This window comes from Periplaneta americana, chromosome 4 (assembly GCF_040183065.1).
Source record: "Periplaneta americana isolate PAMFEO1 chromosome 4, P.americana_PAMFEO1_priV1, whole genome shotgun sequence".
Classification (NCBI taxonomy): Eukaryota; Metazoa; Arthropoda; class Insecta; order Blattodea; family Blattidae; genus Periplaneta; species Periplaneta americana.
Window position 1 is genome coordinate 180590896 of NC_091120.1, and position 25923 is coordinate 180616818.

A 25923-nucleotide genomic window follows, 5' to 3' on the forward strand; every position below is an offset into this window, starting at 1 on the left:
GATGCCTCAAACTAGCAAGCTGTCTCGTTCGCGCAGGCGCATAGAGCACTTCTCCCCTACCACTGTCCGCCTACTGCTGTGCACTGTGGACTAGAACGGCACAGCTCAGTTCTAACAACAGTTGAGAAGGCTGCATAGGGAGGGTACATCTTGAATACATTGTCAAGAGGTCAACTTTTCAGATAATATGACTATATCTGGGTATCGGAGCCTAGGTGGGCCCCCCTCCGTTAGCTCTACTACTTCCCCTCTCCAGGCAGCTTCCTAGTTTGAGGCATCTGTACGTATATCTATCAAAAGTTTCATAGTCCCATTCAGAGAAACATAAGTTCATTATTACGAAGGAGCATAACATACTGGCAGCGCCCCAAGACGTGAGGGAGAGTTTCAATCTGAGTGCAATATCTACACTGGGAACCGTCTTGAGAACGGCCTGGCATTGCTCGTAGATTTACAGTTTGTCCAATCATTTTTAAAGCCCCTTTCCATTCCGATGCTGAAAGGTATTCTCGTGTCTTTACCCATTTATTTGCAGGCGTATACTCTTGGAATAATTCAACTTCATCTCCTTTGTGTTTTAATGCACACCATTTATTGTACTCTTCAGTTATTAGAATATTTCTTAGGATCATTCATAGGATCATTCCAAAAACGGGCTCTCAAGTCAAAAACGGCTCTCAAGTGTTGTAATAATTCACTCACGGACCGGAGAACGTGAATTCGATTATGCGCACTGTTCAAAACATACAGAGGTGAGCCTGCCTGGAGAGAAATAAAAATAGGTTGCAGCCGCCAAATTACTCTTCAAGGAACGACCACTCATAAATTGAGGGAAAGAAGACAGAGGACGGACACTGGAAAGTTTTCTTTTCTCAATCGTACTATCAGGGACTGGAATGCTTTACCTGCAGACTTACTAAAGGCTTTACCAACAACCAAAAATGCATTTAAAAATAGGCTTAAGGACTTTACTAATAGACGGTAGTATATTATACACACTACTTAAAGGGTGTAATTGATATCTTGTTATTTGAAGTGTTCTATCAGTGAGGAAGTGTGTTGTGTCAGTGAAGTGTGTAGTGTCAGTGAAGTCGATTGTGTAAGTGAAGTGTGTTGGTGTCAGTGAAGTGGCTGTGCAAAGTATTTGAACATGAAATGGTTAGAAGTGTTAGTGAAATCAGGTAGAATCAGTGCAGTGAGTGAGTTGACAGCGAAATAAGTGTGGTGCCGAAAGGTACTTGTGCAGATATGAACCTGTCAGACTCGTGGGTCTTACTTCGATACAAATTAGATTTATTTTAAATGTTATTTTAAGTGACCATGCTTCATTTAATTTAGGATGCTCCTTGTTATTATTATTATTATTATTATTATTTTATTATTATTATTATTATATTATTATTATTATTATTATTATTATTATTATTATTAATAATTGTTTTTATTAGTTGTGTTTATTATTAATTGTCATTATTGAGTGTAATTAGTTACCACTGCCACCGGGTATATACCCATTTGCAGTGTGAATAAATACATACATATAAATTTCTGAATTGGATGTGATTCTACGCGGCTGAATTACGTAAATATGTGTCATTCAATTTACGCGGCTAACTCTGACAGTAGGAAAGAACACAAGCAACAGAGGGCGCTACAAAATGTACTTGCTATAACCAAGCGGAAAACAGGCTAACCCCACCTCGCTAAACATGGGAGGACAAGGTATGTAGAAGGAACAATCGGTCCTCACGCCTGTCAGGGATAACAACTTTCCTTGAACATTCTCTATTCGTCTCGCGACTTCGTGAGTTATGGGCATAGAGCGAGCATCATGAACAAGGGTATATAACGGGATCACTTGTCCAGGCAAAAGAGTCATGCTAAAGTATAAGCCAGTCTTCAGTCTCATTATTTTTTTACAACTCACAAGCATATGACACATACATACATACATACATACATACATACATACATACATACACACACATACACATACACATACATACATACATACATATGTTTTAAAATGCACTTAAATCACGTGGTAATTGATGCATATACAGAGTGATTTATATAGAACTGACACATTTCTTTCTTTAATTATTCCGTTGGAAATTCATTCAATGACCCAATTTTAGCACCAAATTAAGGAGAATGTTCTGGAGTTTCGATTCCTTGCCACTAGATGCGCAGATGTTTATGTTTTATTCCTATTGTTGGCAGCACTGACCCAATTTTAGCACCAAATTAAGCAGAATGTTCTGGAGTTTCGATTCCTTGTCACTAGATGCGCAGATGTTTATGTTTTATCCCTATTGTTGGCAGCACTAGATGCGCAGATGTCTATGTTTTATTCCTATTGTTCGCAGCTGTTTTCGACATTTTGTGTCAACGTGAAAATGCAGTACACATTAAATCAACGACTCTTCCTTGTGAAGCAATACTGGATTACGAATTCAATTACAGCTACTCAGAGGGCATATCAGAGAGAATTTGGTGTTCGCAATCCTCCCAAAAGAAACACAATACTGCGACTGGTAAACAAATTGGAAACAACTGAATCTCTGGTGAGTGAAAAGGGCAAGCATCGTTCATCTAGGCTTCCCACGGTTGTTGTTGACGTAAGAGCACGACTGGAGCAGTCACCCAAAAAATCATTAAGACGTTTGTCGCAGGAGACAGGGTACACCTACTCAATGTGTAAGAGAGCTGCGAAAAGTTTCGTTGACAACCGAATAATTTCCAGGAACCTGTGGCCACCGAGATCTCCGGATTTGACAACGCCGGACTTCTTTCTGTGGGGTTACTTAAAAGACAGGGTTTACGCCACACGTCCCCAGACATTGGACGATCTGAAGCACAACATCACACAGGAGATTCAATCTATTGACAACAGACTGCTCCAACGAGTGGCCAGTAACATGGAACGACGTGTTGAGTTGTGCCTTATGCAGGATGGAGGACATTTTCAACATTTTCTATAGAGGTAAATAATCTCCCAAAATTCCTCTACATTTTAGGTATAATAAGTTGTCGCTAGCACAATTCGTTTTGAAACAATTAATGAAAGAAATGTGTCAGTTCTATATAAATCACTCTGTAGAAAATTTGGATTTATAATCAGAAATACAAAAGAATTAAAAAATATAAATACTACTGATACTCTATATAAAACTCTAGTTAGGAGTAAGCTAGAGTATGCGTCTGTAATATGGTCACCTCAGTTCCAGTCCCATCAGATGCAAATAGAAAGGATACAGAAAAGTTTTTTACGTTATGTATATTTTAAAAAACATCACGTGTCGTTTTATGACAAGCAAATTTCATATACTGTAATCAGTTACTTTTTGAATTTAATTATAAAACTTTAAAATCTCGACGATTAATAAATAGCCAAATTTTACTCTACAAGACTGTTAACGGTATATTGAATAACTGTGATTTTCTTAAATTCCTTCACTTCAATGTAAAAAAAAAACAATTACGTCATAGGCAACCTTTTGTTATTCCCATTCCTAGAACTGTTTTCTTCAAGAACTCTCCATTATTTGTTATGTGTAATACTTACAACTCTCTGTCTTTAAACTGTGATTCTCAATTAGATTTCAGATTAACAGTTGAAAAATTTCATACGATATTAAAAAGAATTCTATTTCCTTAGATATTTAAATTATGAAGAAGTGTATTATAATGTTTTTACTCTAGTTTTTAAATAATTTTGCATCAATATATTGACATTTGGCACTATATTAACTGCAATATTATATTCTAGCATCTATTACCGTTATGTATTTTCTTTCTTTCGTTTGTGTTGTTTGTTTCTTTGTTATTTTATCATGTATTTTGTGTATGTATCTGTGTAAGCCACCAGTAATTGGAAGCCTGCTTCTGTTGGTGGTGGATATACATACATACATACATACATACATACATACATACATACATACATACAGGGACATCATTTCATTTTTACTTCAATTTTTATTGTACCTGAGTTTTTGAATGTACTTCACTCCCACCCCCTCTACTAGTGAACTTGCAACCGATCTCCACACAAAACCAAGCGTATACAGTCAAAGTCGCCTTACGGTCTTAGTAAACACAAACAGTACTGAGTTAGTGAGTATAGTACGTTCCAGAAATATGTTCGCTTTCAATATTGAATCATATTCTCGCACAGGTACTGTCGTCCGTTTGCCTATGTCGCATCCCGGTTTTCCCCACCCACTTCTGCCCGTCCCTTTGTGGCAGGGCTGTCTTAGCTCTTTTCTGAAAACATTAATTTCTGTTAGGAATCGGACGTCTACGTAATATTATACAACTGTTTAAAATAACTTAAATAAAAAGGCCTCGTTAAGTAATTAACTGTCACGTGATTTCCCTCCTTTCTACGACTCTCGACAAAACCACTTGAACGGATAATAAATACTGTAGCATGTCTGAATAATTTTATCTTTTCGGATCGGACAGAAGTGAAGATTGAATATACTGTACGTAAGGTACTCTTTTATAGAGTAGGTACAGAATTATTTCAACATGAGTTGGTAGTACGAAAGACGAAACTGGTAATTGGAATTAGGTACAATAGTACTGTATATAGTGTGATAATATGCAAAAAAGAATTGAAACCTGTATAGAAATGAACGCCCATCATTTTCAAATATGTGTTTAAGTATCCATATTATGATTATTTTTCAATTTAACTTCATTCTCTATATTGTACGCTAATGTGCTATAGATAGTATAATATGCGCTGCATAATGAATACGTCCAAACGGACAGCTCAGTCGAGAGTGAAAACACTTATTGTTAATATTTTACTGTATTTTGATTAAAGAAAAACCTAATGAAAATTATCAAACTCAAAATTGCGATATTTCCTACTTTACGTAAATGGATGAACTACTTTTCATCCCTCCTATATCTAGGAAAGTGATTTGTTTGTATCTTACGCCAGTATCATTGAACTCCAGTGGAAGGGGTGTTTCCGGTTCACAACCTTTAAGCCAAAGGTATAGCCAGGTTAATATTAGAAATGTTAGTAAAAATAAAATGATGTCCCTGTACATACATACATACATACATACATACATACATACATACATACATCCATACATAGTGTTCTGCCCAAGGGCAGGTCTTTCGCTGCAAACTCAGCTTTCTCCAATCTTTCCCATTTTCCGCCTTCCTCTTAGTCTCCGCATATGATCCATTTAACTTAATGTCGTCTATCATCTGATAATATTATTCTGCCCTGAACTCTTCTCCCGTTCACCATTTCTTCCAGTGCACCCCTCAGTAGGCAGTTTCTTCTCAGCCAGTGACCTAGTCAATTCCTTTTCCTCTTTCTGATCAGTTTCAGCATCATTCTTTCTTCACCCACTCTTTCCAACATAGCTTCGTTTCTTATTCTGTCTGTCCATTTCACACGCTCCATTCTTCTCCACACCCATATTTCAAATGCTTCTAGTCGTTTCTCTTCACTTCGTCATAATGACCATGTTTCTGATCCATACAATGCCACACTCCACACAAAGTACTTCATTAGTCTCTCCCTAAGATCTTTTTCCAAAGGTCCGCAAAAGATGCTCCTTTTTCTATTAAAAGCTTCCTTTGCCATTGCTACCAATATCATATATCAAGAAACAAATACGACAACAGACTCATCAAAACTAGAATACTAGATGGACGACATGCACAACCGGATCACTAACAAGAGACATTACTTCCCAACAATCCACGACAGACTCAAAATTCATCACTTCAAACCTACTTTCGTAACAACGCAGTTTCTTTCTGGACATGGGAAATTTGGAACTTACTTCGACAGATTCAACATTCCAGCAGACATCGACTCTACATGCTCCTGCCGCGAAGACCTTCACAGTGTGAAACGCCTTCTATTTGACTGTCCTATTATTGAAGCAAAGAGATTTCAAATAAAGACACATCTTCTGGACTGCGACACCGAATACAGGACTCCACTATGTGAAGCGATAAAAAAAAAACCTTGTTGCTACAGACAATAAACTTGCTAAACTTTATCTTTAAAAGACTGTAGATATATATTTCACCATTATCTGTGTATACCATATAACAAAAACTAAAACCCTAGCACACCGCTTGGTAAATTAGGGTTCTTTTACACGGATATTGAATAATATCCTCCTTTTGACTCCCTGGCAGCAGCTCATGTTACTGCCTATAGTAGGCCTACACCCCAAGTATTTGAAGCTGTCCACTTGCTCTACTGCCTCATTTAGTATTCGCACTTTTATTTTCTTCATTTTTCTTTCGATAACCATGGTCTTCGTCTTGTTTGTATTTATCTTCATCCCATATAACTCATAGCTGTAATTTAGCTTCAGTAGCATATCCCTTAGTGACGTGTCACAACGCTATGTCATCAGCAAATCTTACGCACTTTATTCTTCTTCCTACTACTACCACACTTACCATGTTCTGGAAACAGTTCTTCACTAAATCCTTCAAGCAGATGTTAAACAGGAGTAGATGTTGATAAAGAGCAACACTGACGTACTCCTCTTCCTATTTCACTTTCTTCTGATATTTCTTCTCATATTCTGACTTTGACTTCGTTGTTTCACACAAAAGTTACTCTTTTCAATCCACACCTATTTTCTTCAGGATGTCTATCAATTTGTTCCAATCTACTTAGTCAAACACTTTTTCTAAATCCACAAATGCTATATAGGTACACTGCTTTATTCTTCTCCAGGTATCTTTCGCTGTTAGTTCGTAGTTCTCCAATTGCATTCCTCGTACCTTTTCTCTTCCTGAAGCCAAACTGCTCTATGTGAATTATTATTACTTACTTACTTAATTACTGGCTTTTAAGGAACCCGGAGGTTCATTGCCGCCCTCACATAAGCCCGCCATAGATCCCTATCCTGAGCAAGATCAATCCAGTCTCTATCATCATATCCCACCTCCCTCAAATCCATTTAAATATTATCTTCCCATCTACGTCTCGGCCTCCCCAAAGGTCGTTTTCCCCTCTGGCCTCCCAACTAACACTCTATATGCATTTCTGGATTCGCCCATACGTGCTACATGCCCTGCCCATCTCAAACGTCTGGATTTAATGTTCCTAATTATGTCAGGTGAAGAATACAATGCGTGCAGTTCTGAGTTGTGTAACTTCCTCAATTCTCCTGTAACTTCATCCCTCTTAACACCAAATATTTTCATAAGCATCTTATTCTCAAAGACCCTTAACCTATGTTCCTCTATCTAAGAGAGAGTCCAAGTTTCACAACCATAAAGAACAACCGTGATATAACTGTTTTATAAATTCTAACTTGCAGATTTTTTGGCAGCAGACTGGATGATAAAAGCTTCTCAACCGAATAATAACAGGCATTTTCCATATTATTATTATTATTATTATTATTATTATTATTACTATGATTATGATTATTATTATTACTACTATGATTATTGTTATTATTATTATTATTATTATTATTATTACGATTATGATTATTATTATTACTACTATGATGATTATTATTACTACTATGATTATGATTATTATTATTATTACTATTATGATTATGATTATTATCATTACTATGATTATGATTATTATTATTATTATTATTATTATTATTACTATTATGATTATGATTATTATTACTACTATGATTATGATTATTATTATTATTATTATTACTACTACTATGGTTATGATTATTATTAGTATGATTATGATTATGATGATGATTATTATTAGTATGATTATGATTATGATGATGATGATTATTATTAGTATGATTATGATTATGATGATGATGATGATGATTATTATTATTATTATTATTATTATTATTATTATTACTGAAAGTGTATAATACAATAAACTTTCATTTCTACTTTTCTAACCTTGTCCCTGTCGTGCTACAGCCTGGAAATCAGCCGCACCCTAGACACATATGATAGCACACGGGGCACAAAAAATCGAAGGCACCATAAAAAGCAACTGATCTGTCAGCCGATATGACACATCGTTCTAAAAGACACGCGGTTTCATGTTACTTCTCCATAACGTTATTTAATTAAACTCATTCACATAGAACGACTCTTCAGAAAAAACTTCTTCCTTCAGGTCGAGCCAAAATTTGATAGGCGCCATAAAAAAGTGGAAAACCATTAAGAGATTTCATTCTCGCCAGTGAGATGGCGAGCGAGAAAAAACTCGGTTAAGACAGAAATAGTATAGATGGAGAAAGAGAGAGATAGCGGTCTTCAGGGTGTAACCCATCTCTGAAGACAACAGGTAGGGAAGCTGTAGGTGTGCATTTGCTTGATGGATCACGTAATGCGGTAGTGGGCGAACTAGTATAGCCAACACCACAAGTACGTGCTACAGTATTGTCAAATACAGTACTGTGCTAAAGGCAGAGTAGTCAACCGTTCGTGTTCAATTTTTCCACAGAAGTAAAATACTCCATAACAGGACAAAATTTCCCACATTGTACTGTAGTAGTATTAGCAGTATTTATTTATTTAACCTGGTAGATATAAGGCCATCAGGCCTTCTCTGCCCCTATACCAGGGGATTACAACTATAATATGAACAATAAAATTACAATTAATATTAAATTTACAATTACAATAACAATTAAAGTACGACAAGATTACCTGATTAATGAAAGCTAGACAATTTATCATAGAAGTTAAGAACAAAGAATATTTTTGTACTTACTGAGTTACAAATTAAACCTAGAATAACAAAATTCTATAGTGATGAAATTACCATATATTGAAATATTTTGTGATAGATTAAGAGAACTATTTACAAGAAACCATGTCTGAACGAGTCTCAATTACTGACCAAGTGCCTAGTAAGTTTGCTTTGAATTCAATTTTATTTCGACAGTCCCTGATGCTAGCAGGTAACGAATTCCAGAATCTTGGCAGGGCTATTGTGAAAGAGGATGAGTATGAGGAGGTGCGATGGGATGGTATTGTTAGTATTGTTTCATGGCGAGAGCGTGTGTTCAGATTGTAGTGGGAAGAAAGGTAAGTGAAGCGAGACGACAGGTACGAAGGAATAGAAGAGTTCAAGATTTCGAAGAGAAGGAGAAGTGAATGTAAATTTCTTATCTCGTTGTCGTTTACGATTTAGTAAAAGTTTGCACGTTTCAGCGGACGAAGGTCATGCCAATGCTCATAGTTATGTAGACCCTACCACATTTTATGTAATCATCAGTAACTTCTTATGAAATTGAAATGTCTCCCGAAGTACAAACATTGCTTATTCGAAAAAAGAGAGAGAAAGAGAGAGAGAGAGAGAGAGAGAGAGAGAGAGAGAGAGAGAGAGAAATTTTCGTTTGAAATTTTTGCCTATTAATTTTCTTCATAAACTTCAGATTCTATATCGTCAGTCAAGGAATATTTTATTCTTGGGTGTTCTACCAATGCCAGTGTTATTTCGCCTCCGAAAATCCATTTGAACACATGAAAGCATTCATGTGGACAAATGTAACATATTTTTACATTACCAATATGGCTGCCATAACCACCCCAGTAGACTCCGGTTGCAGTCTTGTAGCAGAAATTACATCCACTAGTATTATTTACCTCGATGATCACGCCAAATAACAATTGTTGTCTTTTTAATCATATTACGACTGAGATGGAAGTGTACATGTATACTGTCGTTTATCACACGGTTCTTTAATTAAAAAGCCTTGCTCCCATTAGTACACAGCTCACTGCCATATTACTACTGAAAACTTCTGCAAATAAAAATAACTAAAGAAATCACTAACAAAATACTAGTGGAGACATCTATGGACAACAATAGATACTGAACATGAAGTTACCTCAACTGTTAGTTACAAGATCTGATAAATCTACATTTAACTTTCTGGAAACTCATGAAAGTTATCAATGCAGTCAAATTTATAAGTGCAGTTAAGTAACTGACAGTTAACTGAGGTGTACCAGAAACCGTGCATAAGTGTTTCAAAACAAAAATGTATCCTTCTTTCTGATAAAATAACGTCTTTTTTTCTTTCCTGATGATGTGCTCGCTACCAAATTCTTCTATTAGAGCACTCCTTTCCAACCGTCTAGCTTTGTTTTGTTTGGCATGGTTCACTGAATATCAGACCTGAAGTGTGTACGCTGCGCTATACTCCGTACATACGTACACTACTGCGTGTTGCTCATAGACTTTAGGTAACCAAACGCAGGACTCTAATTTTATTATAACCAACTTCTTTATGTAGGAACACAGCTACCACACTCCGACCCAATGCGGCAAACCCTAGATCATATATACCCAGATAGGTCGGCCTCATAGGCTTTGAAGTTAACAACTTTTGTCAGAATATTATGGATTTATTAATTTGTCCTACATAATATCATCTGTGATATTGACAATTAATATTAGAGGAGAAAAATTCGCTCCGGCGCCGGGGATCGAACCCGGGTCCTTGGTTCTACGTACCAAGCACTCTGACCACTGAGCTACGCCGAATTCAATCCACAGCACCGGACCGAATTCCTCTCCTTCAGTGTTTCCCTTTGTGGCCTTACTCCTAGTTAGGCATATATGTTGACGTATATGTCCAATGTCAACTGCCATTATACTAGGAGCGCACTCAGCTGAGTGACTTGTATGGCCGGGATTCCGCAGTTACATGCACTGCTAACTGTGAGAATATTATGGATTTATTAATTTGTCCTACAGAATAATATCTGTGATATTGACAATTAATATTAGAGTGGTCAGAGCGCTTGGTACGTAGAACCAAGGACCCGGGTTCGATCCCCGGCGCCGGAGCGAATTTTTCTCCTCTAATATTAACTTTTGTCGGGTTTACTACGCTGCCATCTAGTTGTTACATAATTCCCATTTGAATTGCATTAGCGACTGTACTGCCATCTCGTGTTCGTTTGCGGCGGACGGGTGGCGATCCTGGCGGTTGTTCTCTTCAAAGTGCTGCCGATTTTAACATAGCGATGAGTTATCTGTTACATATATGATCTAGGGGCAAACTAAGGAACTTCTAAAAGGATACAACTTCCATCATAATAATTAAACCCTCCCTGTTTGAAACTCTCTCTGGTAACCTATACTACAGTAGGGCCTAGTTAAACATTTTAACATCAGTCTTCCGATCAAATATCAGTACTTCTGCCAACTACAAGTGTCATACGAAAGCCGATATGACAGCAAAACATTAATTATGTACTTTCTAGTATTCGCTTTAAAATAAAGACGCAGTTGTAAAATGAGGCTATTTAAATTGCACACTGGTTGGAGGTCAATGACTTACCTGGGGACGTCAGCTGGTATATGAACCAACTTGATGCCAAAAACATTTAAATTCGGTAAAAAGAGAGAGAGATAGATGTGGGGGTCATTCGCAGCGTAATGTTATCTGCACCCATTTTTAAATCATGACAGCTTCCACCTGTCGCAATCTTTTACAGTCTTGTTTTCTTGTGTTGTGCGCCCCATGACCGGAATTCAGCAATTATGCCCTCGTTGTTTTGTTGTAGTCTACCGAGTTAATTCCAGTCGTAATTGACTACCTGTGCTTTTACTCCTCTACACAGAGCTTTTAAACACTGCAAAAAATCCGCTGTCCTTCCTGTAATCCATTACAGCCCGGCTCTTTCATTGTCTACGCATGCAAGCTATACGAGTGAATACACACGTGTAGGAGCTTGCAGCTCAAAAGCGGGGTAGGCTATAGATTTTACATCGAATTCCATTTCCCTTGCAGTTGTCAACGCATTCTATCGAATGGCTCTGTGATACGTTCTCATCAAATAATTTGTGAATGGATGTAAATTAAACCTCGTCTGATTAAATCCCGATTCAAATTCCAGGAAATAATCGAGAAACTGCTGATGGCGAAGGACGAAATTGTGATAGTTCTGCAGAAAAGCCAATTAACACACTGCTGTCAGACTCCAAAGTCTTTTCAATGACGCAGTCGTTTGTCTTTGAGTTGCTAGACAACGTGTTACCTGTTTAGATGTACTAATAAATTTTGCACTGCTTTTAAGCACGTTTCAACAACGTAATACTATGCCTATTATACAGGATGAATAAAAAATCTGGAACCATATAAATATCTTCCATATGCTTAATTTTCAATTACTATAGGTGTTACTAGTATTTTTAAGACCACATACTCTACCAGTGACACATTCAATTCAATACTGAATTCAAAAGATCTTTTTTGCTTTAGTTTATGATTAAGTTTCTGTTCTTAAATTGATGAATTAATGTCTTCAGATCATGTGTCTGGACTTACTTACTGGCTTTTAAGGAGGTTCATTGCCGCCCTCACATAAGTCCGCCAATGGTCCCTATCCTGAGCAAGATTAATTCAGTCTCTATCATCATATCCCACCTCCATCAAATCCATTTTAATATTATCCTCCCATCTACGTCTCGGCCTCCCCAAAGGTCTTTTTCCCTCCGGCCTCCCAACTAACACTCTATATGCATTTCTGGATTCGTCCATATGTGCTACATGCCCTGCCCATGTCAAACGTTTGGATTTAATGTTCCTAATTATGTTAGGTGAAGAATATAATGAGTGCAGTTCTGTGTTGTGTAACTTTCTCCATTCTCCTGTAACTTCATCCCTCTTAGCCCCAAATATTTTTCTAAATACCTTATTCTCAAACACCCTTAACCTATGTTCTTCTCTCAAAGTGAGAGCCCAAGTTTCGCAACTATAAAGAACAACCGGTAATATAACTGTTTTATAAATTCTAACTTTCAGATTTTTTGACAGCAGACTGGATGATAAAAGCTTCTCAACTTAATAATAACAGGCATTTCCCATATTTATTCTGTGTTTAATTTCCTCCCGAGTATCATTTATATTTGTTACTGTTGCTCCCAGGTATTTGAATTTTTCCACCTCTTCAAAGGATAAATTTCCAATTTTCATATTTCCATTTCATACAACATTCACGCCACGAGACATAATCATACACTTTGTCTTTTCGGGATTTACTTCCAAACCTATTTCTTTACTTGCTTCAAGTAAAATTCCCGTATTTTCCCTAAGCGTTTGTGGATTTTCTCCTAACATATTCACATCATCCGCATAGACAAGCAGCTGATGTAACCCGTTCAATTCCAAACCCTCTCTGTTATCCTGGACTTTCCTAATGGCATACTCTAGAGCAAAGTTAAAAAGTAAAGGTGATAGTGCATCTCCTTGCTTTAGCCCGAAGTGAATTGGAAACGTATCTGACAGAAACTGACCTATACGGATGCTGCTGTACGTTTCACTGAGACACATTTTAATTAATCGAACTAGTTTCTTGGGAATACCAAATTCAATAAGAATATCATATAAAACTTCTCTCTTAACCGAGTCATATGCCTTTTTTAAATCTATGAATAACTGATGCATTGTACCCATATACTCCCATTTTTTCTCCATTATCTGTTGAATACAAAATATCTGATCAATAGTTGCCTCTATTACGCCTAAAACCACACTGATGATCCCCAATAATTTCATCTACATATGGAGTTAATCTTCTCAAAAGAATATTGGACAAAATTTTGTACGACGTCAACAAAAGTGATATTCCTCGAAAATTATCACAATAAGTCTTGCTCCCTTCTTAAAAATAGGTACAATTATGGATTCAACAACATAATATTATGCCTATTATACAGAGTGAATAAAAAAATCTGGAATCATATAAATATCTTCCATATGCTTAATTTTTTATTACTATAGCTGTTACTAGTATTTGTAAGACCAAATGCTCTACCAGTGACACATTCGATTGTAGCCCTCTGCATAGGCGGAGTTATGGGGGGGGGACATGGGGGACTATGCCCCCCCCCCCAAACTTGTCTGATTTTTTTTCTACTAACGTTAGAAAATATTGAATTCAAATGATCTTTTTTGCTTTTGTTTATGATTAAGTTTCAGTTCTTAAATTGATGAATTGAGGACGTAGCTGCAATAAGGGCCCATAGACCCATAGGCCCTTTTTCCGGAGAATGCATAAATCGATTCTCCGTAGTTTCTTTGTTATACCCACAAAGTTTCCTTGAGAAATGTTGAACAGTAATGCTGATAAACCTGTTTATTTTAATACATTTTATAGGCCCTGCACTGTTTTTAAAAATTTCGACTATATATATATCAGAACAGCATTTTGGAGTATGGGCCCTTATTGCAGCTACGTCCTCAATTAATGTCTTCAGATCATGCGTCTGGACTATAATATTTATTTTAAATTTCTGAATGTATAAGAATTTCTATGCCTCATTTGAGGAATTGAAGCACTGTAATGTTTCTTTTGTAACAGCCTGTACAAAGTCTGCAGGTGTTCAGGCCGCCACTTGGAGAAATATGAATAACATACTGCACAACAATGCAGAAAAAAGAAAAGTGATCCCGGTATAATGTGTAAACTTAAAGACGAGATTAAATAAAATAATAGTTTGCATTTCATAATTATGATATCTTCAGGAGGGTAAACTTTATATAATATAAAAAAGTTTCTATTAGCACTATTACGTAGTTTTATTGTTTCTGTACGAGAGAGAAAAAGAGGGCGATTGTTTTAAGTTATACCCTATTATATAATTTTCAGTAGACCTACAGTTCAAGCCCTATAGGCCTACAAGTCTGACCGAAACATCGCGGATGTGGATGTAACACTGTAAGAAACATGCCTTCGAAAATAACTTTATTAAATAATCATTGGATGGACTACGAAGGAGTCTATGCATATCCCGTCTCCAGAGGGTCAGAAATGACACGATTTTGGAAAAGTGGAACATACAAGATGATGTGATCGACCGTTTGGAATGTCGAAGGCTTCAATGGTTTGGACATGTTCAGAGGATGCCCGAGGAACGATGGCCTAAAAACGTTTAGAATTGCTGACCCCAGTGAGGAGAAGAAAGGGACGACCTCGACTTACGGAAGCTAGAGGGATGGAAAATGGATCTTTGTACGACCGACAACAATGGAAAGGGGGAATAAAAGGCAACCGCTGAAAGTGGAAACGCCTATAAAAGTAAAAGTAAAGTAAATAATCATATTCCGATATAATGTACCACGGCCACGGGGGGAAGGACGTAAATGATGTCCCCCATAACCTCGTTATATGGGGATTCTATGGTTTTGCTTTGCCCCCCTTCCCCCCCAAGGAAACGGTTCTCTTTCCGCGTATGGCCCTCAGCTATCTCAAAAGTCGTCATTTTGGATGCAACTTTGAAATTTTAAATGGAAAGAGGGTCATATAGGTACTTAAAATCATGTGAAATTTTCTGAAGAAAACAATGGTGCAAATATGTAGCTTCCACTCTTGGCATATCCACAGCCCTATTTTAAAATGTCCCTTTCGGGAACAAAATTTCCCTCAAAATTGTATAGTGAGGGTCACATAAGAACAGTTCCTAAACAGCAAATATTGCCGTCTTATCAGTGTTACCAACTGTTACCAGATATCACACGATCCTACGTACTAAATGACTTACCGTACTTTATGTTGGAAGGTTATTCTAAATAATTCAATAGTTTGTAACATTTTTATAGGCAACCTATACGGGAAAGGGATCAACATGTCAAGTATTTTCTCTGGCAAATACGAAATCCATTGGTTTGACTAAACAATTGGCTCACGAGACCTAACCTAAAAATGTATTTTGTTTGACCACATGAAATTATTAGTACTACTACTACTTACTGGCTCTTAAGGAACCCGGAGGTTCATTGTCGCCCTCACATAAGCCCGCCATTGGTCCCTATCCTGAGCAAGATTAATCCAGTCTCTACCATCATATCCCACCTCCCTCAAATCCACTTTAATATTATCTTCCCATCTACGTCTCGGCCTCCCCAAATATCTTTTTCCCTCCGGCCTCCCAACTAACACTCTATATGCATACTAACTCCGAAAACTTACCTGACTATAGCCTTGAATTATAACCACAACGCAACACATAAAATAACTATTATGTATTAATATTAATACTGATATTAATTAATTATTAGTATGTTCAAATTTCACTAGCTTCCAGTAACCGGCTCAGAAATCTAGTACAATTTTAATTTCATGGAACTCCAGTACCGACAAATATTGTCGGTAGTTGTCTCAGCTGCCAACATACCAGTTACAAAATCACTACCATTTGCAGTATTTGTTAGTATCGAAATTCGAAACGAAGTTGGTAAAAGAAAATTCAACCTGAAAACTAGAAAATCACCACAATCCACTAGTATTTGTAGTAATGGGGGGAAAAAATGGTTAGGTTTCACCCTTAGGGTTTGAAGTAAGCTGATCCGGACTATACAGTCCTCTTGTTCATGTGCGCTTTTTCTTGAACTGCTTGTATTTACGGGCAAAGTCATCGAGTTAAGGAGAAAAATACATCAACCACAAAACATGATGCGGAAATTGTAGCAAAGGAGAACAAATACACGAGTGTGGTGGGAGAGACAAAATACGTGACAATGTCTCGTAAACAGAATGGAGTTCAGAAATCAGGGCATTAGAATTGCAGATCTGTCCTTTGAAAACGCTGAAAGTTGAGGCGAGAATAACAACATTATACGGGGGGGGGGGGTTTCGTATTAAGCACGCTCGCTATCATCTGCTGAAAGCGCCTCGTGGCCCGGCATCTTTCTGGGAAACGTTAGAATATATTAAACCATAATTCTGCTTTCAGCTTTCCACACATTGAGGCAGTTACAGAAGAAGATATTCCAATGACGACAGACATGCCTTCCACTCTGATAAAAAAAGAAGCGCACACATAGGATCAAAGGAGTTGTGGGCCGTACGCTCTCTCGAGGGGAAAAATCCACAACTAACAAAAACGCAGACGTAGAGAGGTTTGTGTCGGCAGGAGATCAGAGTTCCAGTACTACAGTCCGGGTCAGCTTACTTCATACCCTAAGGGTGAAACTTAACCATTTTCCCCCCCATTACTACATATACAGGGACATCATTTTATTTTTACTTGAGTATTTTAATGTATTTCACTCCCACCCCTTCTACTAACGAAGTTCAACCGTCCTCCACACAGATCCCAGACCTCATATACAGTCATAGTAGCCTTACGGTCATAGTAAACAGTACGTTCCAAAAATATGTTCGCGTTTTCCAGTGACGAAAGAGCTTTCAATATTGAATCATTTACGCACAGGTACTGTCGTCCATTTGCCTACGTCGTATTCCGGTTTCCCCCACCAGCTTTTATTCGCCAGCTAGTGGCTGGGCTGTCTTAGCTCTTTTCTAAGAACATTAATTTCTGTTAGGAATTGGACGTCTACGTAATATTATACAACTGTTTAAAATAACTGTTTAAATAAAAGGGTCTCGTTAAGTAATTAACTGTCACGTGATTTCCTCTCTTTCTACGACCCTACGACATAACCACTTGGACGGACAGTAGATAGTATGTCTGAGTAATTTTATCTTTTCGGATCGGGCAGAAGTGAAGATTGAATTTACAGTACGTAAAATATTCTTTTATAGAGTAGGTACAGAATTATTTCAATATGAGTTACTAGTACGAAGGACGAAACTGGTAATTGGAATTAGGTACAATAGTCTATAGTGCGATAATATGCACATTAGAACTGAAGCCTGTATCGAAATGAACGGCCACCATTTTAAAAAAATGTGTTTAAATATCCATATTATGATTATTTTTGAATTTAACTTCATTCTCTATATTGTACGCTAATGTGCTGTAGACAGTATAATATACACTGCATAATGAATACGTCCACATGGACAGCTCAGTTCGTGAGTAAAAACACTCATTGTTAATACTGTACTGTATTTTGATTAAACAAAAACCTAATGAAAATGATCAAACTCAAAAGCGCAATATTTCCTAATTTACGTAAATGAATGAACTACTTTTCTTCCCTCCTATACCTAGTAAAGTGATTTGTTTGTATATTACGCCAGTATCATCGAATTCCAGTCGTGGAAGGGGGAAGCAAACGGTGTTGATCCAGAGGTATAGGCAAGTTAATATTTAAAATGTTAGTAAAAATAAAATGATGTCCCTGTACTAGTGGATTGTGGAGATTTTCTAGTTTGCATTTGAATTTTCTTTTGCCAACTTAGTTTCGAATTTCGATACTGACAAATACTACAAATAGTTGCGATTTTGTAACTGGTATGTTGGCAGCTGAGACAAATATCGATCATATTTGTCGGTACTGGAGTTCCATGAAAATAAAATTGTACTAGATTTCTGAGCCGGTTACTGGAAGCTAGAGAAATTTTAACATACTAATAATTGCTTAATATCAGTATTAATATTAATACATAATAGTTATTTTATGTGTTGCGTTGTCGTTATAATTCAAGACTATAGTGAGGTAAGTTTTCGGAGTTAGTACTAATAATTACATGTGGTCAAACAAAATACATTTTTAGGTTAGGTCTCGTGAGTCAATTGTTTAGTCAAACCAATGAATTTCGTATTGCCAGACAAAATACTTGACATATTGATCCCTTTCTCGTATAGTTTGCCTACGAAAATATCTTACAAATTAATTAATTATTTAGAATAACCTTCCAACATAAAGTACGGCAAGTAAATAAGTCACAGTCCGTAGGATCGTGTGATATCTGGTAACAGTTGGCAATACTGACAAGATGGCAATATTTTCTGTTTAGGAACTGTTCTCACTATAGTAATGGAAGAATGACTGTGCTGGGATATTTTTCCTCAGGATGCTCCCTTCCTCAATCCTAAATTTTTATTCTCCGCGGCAAGTCTCCTGCATATGGCCTTCAGCGGCTTCACAGCTCCCGCGAATCATAGGAGTGCAGCGTTGCCTAGTAAAGGAATATCGCTATCAAAGGGAACGTTGGCGTTCGGACATTTATTTAATTCTGAAATGAAGTAGCTTGCCAGATATAAAGGGAATCCATTTATAAGTAAGTCCGAAAAAAAAACCGTAATTTCAAGTCAAACTGTAACCCTTGTACAATTATTACAAGGATATCGGTTATAGCGCAGTATCCGGTCTTAACGCATGACAGAAACACACTTCACTTACACTTCACACTTCACTGACACAACATACTTCTTCAGTAGTACAACACTTCAACAACAAATATCAATTACACCCTTTAAATAGTGTGTATAATATAATAATAATAATAATAATAATAATAATAATGATTTATTTTAGCTGGCAGAGTTAAGGCCGTAAGGCCTTCTCTTCCACTCAACCAGCAAAAAGTGTATATACATATGCATGAACTTACAAAGAATCCAACAATTTGATTTAGATGAGAGTTACATGTATACAAAAGTTATTTACAAATTAAACAACAAAATACTATGAACTATTAATTAAACACTGAAATAAACTGTGTAGCAGAATTAAACTAAAATACATAGAATGTTAATATATTTCAAATAATATTAGATAATAGAAAGAGATTATTACGAGACAATTAAAATACAGCACAATCAGGATGATGTCTAAAGAAAAAAGTAACAATGTAGTCAGTGATAGTTTAAATCAGTATGATTGGAGTGAAATGCTAATAAGGTTATCTTTTAAGCTGTTTTTAAAGGTGTTTATTGTCTTGCAGCCCCTAATACTTTGTGACAAGGAATTCCATTGACGCGAGGTGGATATTGTAAAAGATGATGAATAACAAGATGTTCTATGAAGAGGTATACTTAGCGTGCCACAGATAAGTGATATACTACCGTAGTTGAAGAATAAAAAGAGAAGAGGTGGTGAAGAATGAACATGAAGCATAAGGGAGATCGAAGAATGAGAAGAGAAGAAAAAGGTGGTGAAACATAAGGGCTAGTTGAAGAATAAGAAGAGAAGAGGTGGTGAAAAATTGAAAAGTTGAAACACAAGGGGGAGTTGAAGAATTAGAAGAGAAGAAAGAGGTGGTGAAGGATGGAGAAGATGAAACATAAGGGAGAATTGAAGAATAAAAAGAGAAGAAAGAGATGGTGAAGAATAGAGAAGAGAAGGTAAGTGGTACACTTATGGTTAGGGTTAGGATTTTGTTGAAATTGCATATTTTTTCTAGTAAGCCAGAAACATAGCTGCTTTAGTATTTATATGTTATGTGATAAACTGAGTGTTTTGAGACATATTTGTTAGGGCATTTTTTTGCATTTTTTGCGTGTTTCAACTCATAAGAGCATTTTTTGTTTTATTCGGTCATTCTTTTAGGCATTTTCATTTAATTTTGGCCATTATTAATGTAAAATAATGTTTATTTCCTTTGATATTTTCTCTACATATTTTTTTCAATTAATACTCATTATTTTGTATATCATTTTAATCGCTTTTCTACATAAATATGGCCATTTCAACGTAGTACACCCCCCACGTAATGGATCAGTCCAACCACCCCTTCAATATAGACTCCTCTATACCTGCTAGTTCTGGATAAGAGTGGCCTTGTGGTGGACTACATGGAACTACATCAGGTAAAATTATTAATTAAAGTGCACTACTTAGAAAAAATTACGTAAAATTAAATAAACTTAAATGTTGGTACTAGAATTTAATTTAATTACTAATATAAATATTAAGTAGTACAAAACCTCTTTTCCTATTAAGCCAATTATGTAAGATCAATTTTTAGAGCATTTTAAAGGGAATTTTTGAAAGATTTTTAGGTCATAAAAGCATTGCTTTTAAGACATTTTTTCATGATTTATAGGTCATCAAAATCCTAGCCCTACTTTTGGCTATTGCTATTCATTAAAAAATAAAATTCGAAAACAGCTCGTCGATGTCGATAATACTCATAGAAGAGGATATATATATAGTTGAGGCAGTTTTAAGTCCTTCACAGGGGATATAAACATCCAGAGTTAGGAGAAATAGACAACAAAATGCTGTAATTAGGAAGCTGTCGTTGATTAAACCGTAAAGAGAAAAAAAATGAAAACGAGAAAGCAATATAATATGAAACTCTGCCTGAGGGAAAACAATAACTATTAATAAGAGTTTGCAAAAATCGTTGTTCCCTCTCAGTTTCGAACTCCAGATCCTGGGATACAACCATTCTCACCTACAGTACTTACAGTACGTCGGCAAGAACATTTGTTAAATAACTTCTTGGTCCTTTAACTTCTCAAAGAAATAAACAAAGGGAACAAAGACATAATGCCACGATGTCGGTACATCCGTGTACAAGTTGTGATGCAAGTGAAGCAGCGGAAGAAGTTAGTTGGTCGAGGCGATGATACTCCTATCATGGCATTGCCCACATGCAGCTGCGTGCAGCTCGTTATTCTTTTGTTTCAGCTGCTGTTTTTACACACAAACTTACAAAGTAGCTCTGTCTATCACATGCAAGGGCACATGGAAAATGTTGAGCTCTGAAAACTAAGATTAACCATATTCACACACAGAGACGGGTAACGAATCGCTTTTTTTTTTCTCTTTTCTCTTTGACATAGTCCAAACTCCCGATGCAACGGCTGCCAACCACTCTTCACGTCAGCGACCCTTTTAATTATCAAACCACCCTCCTCTCGCTTGTCTGATATATTGTAACATTTCCTCCAACATTTTCCACTTGATGTTCTCATTTTTTTAATGGCTTGTCCTGTCTTCGGTGAAATGTGTGGAAATATGAAAATTTAATCTGCTGTGTAATATAGGATCGGACAGCTAGCGCAAATGTTCTCTATTTCAAAGAGAACCTTCAATAATACAGGATGTAACCGTGACTTTGTTACAACTTTAAGGGTGAGAAAGGAAATCAATAAGAATAGTTTTCATATAGAAACCCATGACCGGGAACATCCTTTTAGTTAATACAGATTATCTATTTCCCGCAGGTTGTTGGTGAACTCTTACAAACATGACTTAAACTGGTTAACATTGTAAACGATATTCCGATTATTATTGATAATGTCTTGCAATGCCCTTTATCACCTACTCTGTTCAACATGTACTTCAAGGATTTGGTGAAGATTTTCAGTGCTTGGGAGAGGTGATAGTAGGAAGAAGAAACGATTTGTTGATGGTATGGCCTAGCAGAAGAAGAGTAATACCCTAGATCAGGGGTCGTCAGCACAGAGCACGCTGGGGCTAGCCTCTCTTACCCGCGGAAAACGCAGTGCACTATAGTGCTCTCGTAGCTGCTAGCGGGTATGCTCTCTATCTCTCCCTGTTGCACGACGGTGCACACGGCACAGCACCGCGTATCCCTTGCACATTTCAGCGAGTGCTGACGACCACTGCCCTAGATCATATATATAACAGATAACTCATCGCTATGTTAAAATCGGCAGCACTTTGAAGATAGCCGCCAGGATCGCCACCCGTCCGCCGTAAACGAACACGAGATGGCAGTACAGTCGCTAATGCTATTCAAATGGGAATTATGACGTGACTCCTTATGTAACAACTAGATGGCAGCGTAGTAAACCTGACAAAAGTTGTTAACGTCTAAGCCTATAAGGCCGACATATTTGGGTATATATGATCTAGGGTTATACTAAAGGATATGCTAATGGACCTAACTGACAGCTGTAAGCAGCCTGGAATAAAGATCAATGCAAACAAGACGAAGATCATGGCTATCGGAAGAAAAATAATGAAGGTAAACGTGCGAATTTGAAATAGGGCAGTAGAACAAGAGTGCAGTTTCAAAGACACGAGCTGCTGCCAGGAAGTCAAAAGGAGGATAGCGATGACAAAGGAAGCTTTCAACAGAAAAGAATCATTTTCTGTGGACCTTTGCAATAAGAAGTGGAGTACTTTGTGTTGAGTGTGGCATTGTATGGGATAGAAACATGGACATTGCGACGAAGTGAAGACAAACAACTGCACGCAATTTAAATTTGAATATAGAGAAGAATGAAGTGTGTGAAATTGGCAGATGGAATAAGAAATGGAGGTGTGTTACAAATAGTAAGTGAAGAAAGAATAATGCTGAAACTGATCGGGAAGACAAAAGAAACTGGCTGGGTCACTGAATGAAAAAAAAAAACTGTCTACTGAAAGATGCACTAGAAGAAATAGTGAATGGGAGAAAAGTTAGTAGCAGAAAAAGTTGTCAAATGGCAGAAAACATTAAGATACGTGGATCGTATGGGCTATTCCATTTCAAATCGACCGAAATATAGAGAAAATTGACCTTGCAATTTTTAAATACAATGAATTTTTTTCTGTCCGTAGACAACTGTGATACAATGCTTTGTGCAAAGTTTGAGGCATCAGAACTTCATAGTGTTTAAATTAAAACTATTTAAATGTATCGTATTTTCATAAAATTAGCAACTTTAAACTGTTGTGGCTCCGAAACCCTTTCACCCAATGATCAAAATCATGGTTTATTTTGATGCTGAAAAGTTACAGTTTATATTGACATGTAAACAGTTTTTCTTACTTTTTATGGAAATGGAGAAATTTAGATTTTTCTTCATTAAGACGCCTTTGACCACGAAAAAATATTTTTAAAATATATGGTTAGATTTCGCATTGAAAGTACAAATAAACATATTTTTTACTGGTGCAACGTTGATAAGAAAGCAATGAAAATATCAAATAAAGAAAATAAATAGTACGCGCGAGAAACTGACCAGCTGACTGTGAGGCGGGAGCTAGCCGAGGCAAGCAAGGCCAGGAGACATAAACACGTGACATATCGACTAGTAGCGCATAGCTGGGCTAGCTTTATCACAGGTTTTCATAAACACAGGAGTAAAATGATGCCCAATGCTCGCTTATTTTCATCTCTCGGCCAGTGCGTGCGGTACTGCGCCGTTCAAGTCTAGGCGTGTGAAAATAATCTATTTAATACCCTCGAATCTTATTGCCGTGACACTAAGCAAACAATGCCGAATCCCTCTTAATAATGCAAGGTTTTTTCTCAATACTTTTTTTACATTTTTACAAATGAGCAAAAAGCCTAAAAGTAAGTAAACTCAGATTATCTCTCTCTCTCTCTCTCTGTATATAATAAAAATAAGGATTACTTCTTATAATAATCTACCAAATGTCACCTTCAAGATAAGCTCTCGTTCAATGTTCTGCAGTAAATGGTTCCAGAGTTCTGAGCGCTGAAAGCGGTTTGTTTTTATAAAATACGCTAAATTTGTCGCTCAACAATACGAGAACCGTTTGACTTTCGATAGTATATTTTTGAAAATGCACTCTCCTCAGCACCTTATATAAATAGAGAAAAAATTAGGATATAAACAAAATGAGAGGTTTTTTACTGATCGATTTCATATGGAAGAGCCCGTATTCGTAAACTAAGAGGAAGGCGGAAAATAGGAGATAGGAGAATGCTGGGCTTGCAGTGAACAAAAACTATGAATGAATGGATACTTTCTAACTATTCATTTCCTTTTGTTCTCAAGTGAAATGCATATCAGGAAGTATTCTCAATGTGAATCTTTCCATGAAACTAAAGAAATAATAATTACTATCAAACCTTTCTAGTTGGTCCTGAACGTACTGGACTCACTTGTCACTGCAAACATGGTCCGACATTCACAGATCCCAAAGGTTGATGCTGTGCTAAGCCTTGGATTTAATTCTCTTGAGGCGTTCTGTACGACTGGAGCGCATTACAGAAGTGACGTCACAAAGAGGGCGAGAGTCTTCCGCGAGATGTGGAGCCAGATTACGAGCACAATTCAGATATAATTAGTCACGATATCCCAGCGTCCCTGTATCACCGACCGGCCGTAATTGTTAATGAGCTACCGTATATAAACAGAACTACACTTTCTCCTTCCAGGAAATTTACGAGAAGAAAACAATCAGAAGGGACTCGATCATGTGCGCAACCTCCGGCACAAAGTGTTTTGGAGCAGGTTTGCGCAGAGCACTTCGATTTTAACTGTCATAGATAATCAGTAACGAGAAACAGTCAGAACTTCCCTTTCAACATATTCACCAACTTCTTAGAGCAGTGTCTCCCGAACGGTTTGAAGGAGCAACCCACTTTTGGGCGAGTCTCTTGTTTCTGACCATCCTCCTCACTATCATACTTACTTACTTACTTACTGGCTTTTAAGGAACCCGAAGGTTCATTGCCGCCCTCACATAAGCCCGCCATCGGTCCCTATCCTGTGCAAGATTAATCCAGTCTCTATCATCATATCCCACCTCCCTCAAATCCATTTTAATATTATCCTCCCATCTACGTCTCGGCCTCCCTAAAAGTCTTTTTCCCTCCGGTCTCCCAACTAACACTCTATATGCATTTCTGGATTCGCCCATACGTGCTACATGCCCTGCCCATCTCAAACGTCTTGATTTAATGTTCCTAATTATGTCAGGTGAAGAATACAATGCGTGCAGTTCTGCGTTGTGTAATTTTCTCCATTCTCCTGTAACTTCATCCCGCTTAGCCCCAAATATTTTCCTAAGCACCTTATTCTCAAACACTCTTAACCTATGAGAGTCCAAGTTTCACAACCATACAGAACAACCGGTAATATAACTGTTTTATAAATTCTAACTTTCAGATTTTTGGACAGCAGACTGGATGATAAGAGCTTCTTAACCGAATAATAACACGCATTTCCCATTTTATGTATATCCTTATGGGGGAATGTTCTACTTTTGATAATTAAATTTTTCGATGTAGCAAAGTTGACTAATCTAACTCCATTGTCACTACTAATTGCGTGTAAGCTCTCTTTTCCAATAGTCGGTTTAAAAATATCCTCCCGTCCTACTTTAGCGTTGAAATCCCCCCATAAAATTTTCATGTGATATCTAGGTAACTGATCAAAAGTATGTTCCAATTCCTCATAGAAGCTATCCTTTATATGGTCGTCTTTCTCTTCTGTAGGGGCGTGAGCATTTATAACTATGATGTCGCACCATCTAACCTTAAGTACTAAATATGATAACCTGTCACTACTAATTCTACCATGAATAAAACCACAAGTACTAC